Source organism: Vicia villosa, unplaced genomic scaffold, assembly GCF_029867415.1.
Source record: "Vicia villosa cultivar HV-30 ecotype Madison, WI unplaced genomic scaffold, Vvil1.0 ctg.000399F_1_1, whole genome shotgun sequence".
In the NCBI taxonomy this organism is placed as follows: domain Eukaryota; kingdom Viridiplantae; phylum Streptophyta; class Magnoliopsida; order Fabales; family Fabaceae; genus Vicia; species Vicia villosa.
The window spans coordinates 481,168-486,160 of NW_026705179.1; the positions used below are offsets into that span (position 1 = coordinate 481,168).

Below are 4,993 nucleotides of genomic sequence, written 5' to 3' on the forward strand. Positions count from 1 at the left end.
GTCTTTTATCTCTTCCCACTCAACCCAGAGTTGACGGTTATCTTTTTTCTTTTCCCACTCAACCCAGAGTTGACGGTTATCCTTATTTCAACCCAGAGTTGATCCTTTTCTCACTCAACCCAGAGTTGACGGTTATCCCTTGTCTTTTCCCACTCAACCTAGAGTTGACGGTTATCTCTTTTTCTTTTCCCACTCAACCCAGAGTTGACGGTTATCTCTTTTGTCTTTTCCCACTCAACCCAGAGTTGACGGTTGTCTTTTATCTCTTCCCACTCAACCCAGAGTTGACGGTTATCTTTTTTCTTTTCCCACTCAACCCAGAGTTGACGGTTATCCTTATTTCAACCCAGAGTTGATCCTTTTCTCACTCAACCCAGAGTTGACGGTTATCCCTTGTCTTTTCCCACTCAACCCAGAGTTGACGGTTATCCCTTGTTCAAATCCAGAATTGATTATCCTTTTCCCACTCAACCCAGAGTTGACGGTTATCTTTTATTCAACCCAGAGTTGATCTTTTACTTCTCAACCCAGAGTTGACGGTTATCTCTTGTTCCTTTTCCCACTCAACCCAGAGTTGACGGTTATCTTTTGTCTTTTCCCACTCAACCCAGAGTTGACGGTTATCCTTTGTTCAATCCAGAATTGATTATCCTTTTCCCACGCAACCCAGAGTTGACGGTTATCTTATTCCCCTTTTCCCGCTCAACCCAGAGTTGACTTTTATTTCTAATTATCCAATTCCTCGTTCAACCCAGAGTTGATTTCCTTTTCTTCTTCTTCAACCCAGAGTTGATACCCATATCTTATCCCACTAATACTGATTTCACTTTTCGTTCTCAATCCAGAATTGATGTTTGCCTCTTATTCAATCCCGAGTTGACTTCCCTTTATTCTTCCCAGAGTTGATGTAAATTTCATTTCTAACCCAGAGTTAATTTGATCAATCCAGACTTGATACTTTCCTCCTCAGTGGAGTGGACACCATTTCTTCCCCAGTAGATCCTATCTCTCATCAGGCAAATTTTCAGGTTCACTCGATATTTAATCTTCTTCCACCTTGAATGCTCGAAAGGCTAGCGCCAATCTCACTTTCAGGTTTAAGACGATTAAATAGGGGCAGCTGTTGCACCCCAAAATTTGCCCATCCAATTTTACATCCATCTGGGTTATGTTCCTCATTTCATTTGCATTCTATTAGGTCATCAGCATATCATACATTCATTAAACCATCATGGATTCAGGAGATCAATGTACATAATATCAATTAAGGGTTCATCGTGATCAAAAGGCGTTTGCTTGTCATTTTATGCAAGTGAATCGGAAAATTTAAGTGAGATCGGACTCTTCATAGTGAATTATTCATGTCAAGATGTTCCTCTATGCATCAAAGAAGTTCTCAAAATATTTTGGTCGCTTGAAGCACAAATCACTCATGGTTTGCAAATTAAAGACAAATGTTCATTAAATTAAAGATTGGAATGACTTCTCTCTTGGTATCGAGGATTTCAAGCTCACTTTTGAGCAATATTCAATATTGACCCGAGAGGCTACATGTGCATAGTTTCTGTTCAAGTCAAAGGTGTTGAAAGAGAAAGTTAAAACTCATATTTATGTTGATAAAGGAGGAACATTATGTTAAAGAAATTTTTCACCATAATTCTAAGTCACAAGGAGATCATACATTCACAATGTCCATGGAAGAACCTAAATGCTATTCAAGAATAATACAAGGGGATCTCATGTTACATGTTACAATTTAACAAATTTGAGTTAAGGCTACATCCCACTTCACTGGTTACATGATCCACCTCTAATGTATTCATTTCAAAGTCGGAGAAGAAAACGATACGAATTCCCATTCAAAACCACTACAATTTCCAATTACAAATGCAAAAGAGAAAATTTATACAAAGTATATTGGATTCCTATTTGTTTCCATCATTATCTCATGTTGCACCACATAATCTTTACACCATCATAAAACCACAACAGCAACACACTGCTGAACCGGATTTGCTATGCTTCGAAGGAATCACTTATGCGTCAACGCAAACCCGAACACTGCAAGTTACCAACATCCTTCCATCATGATTCATGCAATCTGCAAGTATGGTTCAAAACATCAAGCAATGTCATACAGAGCATACCAAAGACCTACTGCAACCATCACTTTTGAAGGCATCAAACCGGCAGCAAACCAAAATCACCATATTCAGTTCAGAACAGAAAAAGGGTTTAAATTAAGACTACACACTCAGACCAAACAGGGCAATATCAGTGGCAAGCTCGACACAGTCCAGGTTCGAAAGAACTAACTAACAGGTCCCTAACTGTAACTAACATTCTAACCTATTTCATTAACACCTAACTAACAGTTACTAACCTCTAACTGTCAAATACTCTTACTAACTAAACTAACAGATTTTTTAACACCTAACAGATTCAGTTACATCCTAACTACTTATAACAATCATAACCAACTTCTAACCAATTCTAACAGAATGAGATAAGAGAATAGCAGAATAAGAAGAACTTGACTAACCTTCAAACTATATAAATCAGGATTCCCTCCAATTCAGGGGGTTCTTGACCATTTTTCTATTCATTCTTCAAATTCACCTTCACTCTCTCCCATTTTTCTCACCTGATGCTTCAATCTTCACCACTTTCACAACCTTCATATTTCTCCACCACTCTGTTCCCATATTCACATTCAACCATTCTTCTTCACCTTCAATCACCAAAGAAAACCAGCAACAAACTTCTGAATCCGAAAATTCTCAGCCATAACCGAATCCACCAATCAATCTTCATCCTTATTCATCACCTCATCATCAATTCTTCAAGAACAATCTTCAATCAATTCCCAACCAAATCACCGCTTCAAGCACTTTGACGTCTTCATCGTCATCATGAACCGCATCTCCTCAATGCACTGCAACAAGAACGATTCAGAAATGAAAGAAGAAGAAAATGATTGAATAGAAGAAGAAGACGGAGAGAAGAACATTACAAGAAGTGGACGATCGCATTATCACCTGAAATCGTAGCTCGTCTTCATACTTTGCGTTTATTTCGCAACGAAGCTTCGAGGACACCGTCTCTGGATTTCTCAACCTTCACCTCTTTCTGCACTTCAGATCAGTTTCATCATCACCTTAGTTCCTAGGGTTTCCAATTTGGGGCTCGAGTGGAAGGTTTTTGAAAACGATTATCTGTTGAATTGACAAAGTGAGCACGAGAATGAATCGAAGGCGGAGTGATTTAGTGGTTCATGGTGGAGTTCGTCGGATTTCTAGCCGGAGGAAGAGTGAGGCAGCCGTCGCCGCTGAGTTTGCTGAGTGGAGAAGAATTGGGAACGTCACATAGGTAATAACCCTAAACCTCAATTTCTCTTTTTCGTTTATTTCTATTATTCTTTTTATTTATTTTCTGTATGAAATATAATAATAAGATGAATCAATGTAAGATCTGTTGGGCCAACACAATTGCTCATCTCACCCCCTAGGCCCACGTACAAAACTTTTTTGCCAGGCTATGCTCAATAACAAAAAAAACAGCTCCTGGGCTCATGCTGTTGGGCCCTGCGCCCCTTTTTATTTTACACCCTATAATTCAGCTTACACCCCCCTGTTTCCTTTTTTAAGTAATAGAATTTAGATTTTACTTAGTTTGTTTCATATTTTCTTTAGGTGATAAACACTAATTTTCCTCCTTTTAATTTTAAACTTTTAACACAATTTTTGTCATATAAAAATAATCGCATAAAAAAATAGTAGTTTTAGGCTATTCGTTTTAGTCTTTTACTTGATTTGTAATTCAATTTCTCCCATTAAAATCAATATAAAAATAGTAGTATTTTTTAGGCCACTTTTGTACCATATTTTTGGCTTGTTGCTTCATGCTTGTGTATAATTTGGTACCATTATATCATTCTCAATTTTGCTCATGTATCTTACTTATGACTTCTAATTGTGACTTTATTTTCATGTCTCTTTAATTCCTAACTTTAGGTAGAAACCATGACAACATTAGGACTTAGAAGTTCCCTTCATAACATTAAGCTAGTTATTCATTTTAGGCTAGTTTTCTTCTTCTTTTTCTCTTTCAACATTAAAACATTAACAAATAGAGATGCGAATCACATTAAGAAAGTGATAGAGAAATGAGTGGGATTCATTCCCTAATCTGTTTCTCAATCACTTAGTGACATAGAAATGAGTGGGATTCATTCCCTAATCTGTTTCTCTGTCACTACTTAATGGGAGAGAAATGAGTGGGATTCATTCCCTAATCTGTTTCTCGAACATTAACTAATGGGATAGAAATGAGTGGGATTCATTCCCTAATCTGTTTCTCGAACATTACATAATGGGATAGAAGTGAGTGGGATTCATTCCCTAATCTGCTTCTCGATCATTATACATTTTCATGTGATTCGAATCGCAAAGTAAATTCCCTTAAAAAACACTCAACCAAAAACATCTAAAACACTTAATAAAGGCTCAGACCTAAACAAAGTAATGAAGTGGTGCGAAGCCTTGTATTGGGTTTTGTTCATCATGAAGTTACATAAAAAACACAAACCAACTTTCTCTCTTCTCTTTCTTGCCTCCGAGGCATTCTTTCTCTTGCCTTCAGGGCATTCTTTCTCCTAATCGGACATGTTATTTCCGCTCCATTCCCAGCTTAAGACTCCAGAGGTCGAGCAGCGGAGTGCGAATGTAACTGTTCAACTAAAAAACACAAAAACAAACAAAAACTAAAGAGCCGAACTACGGCGCTCTGATTCCTGAAAAGGATACGTAGGCATTAGGTCGCGGGGCCTAAGCGAGCACAACTATTTATAACCCTTATTTTCCCCGTGTTTCTTTTTCTTTCATTTGCATGCATTTCCTTTGCATTAAGCTATAGATTTATACACCCTTAGAATAGAACAAACATAGGTGGATACCATCGAGTACGATGGGCGTGAGGGGTGCTAGTACCTTCC

The 4,993-nt window shown here is 37.9% G+C and overlaps 1 long non-coding RNA gene across 1 annotated transcript; it reads right to left on the reverse strand.

The window, feature by feature from the left end:
* Positions 1-1,146: 1,146 nt before the first annotated feature.
* Positions 1,147-3,402, reverse strand: LOC131627734 (uncharacterized). The gene is made up of 3 exons (XR_009291558.1): positions 3,039-3,402; positions 2,543-2,935; positions 1,147-2,101 (listed from the first exon to the last, which is right to left on the reverse strand). It is a non-coding gene; the product is annotated as an uncharacterized LOC131627734 (long non-coding RNA).
* Between the last annotated feature and the right edge of the window lie 1,591 nt (positions 3,403-4,993).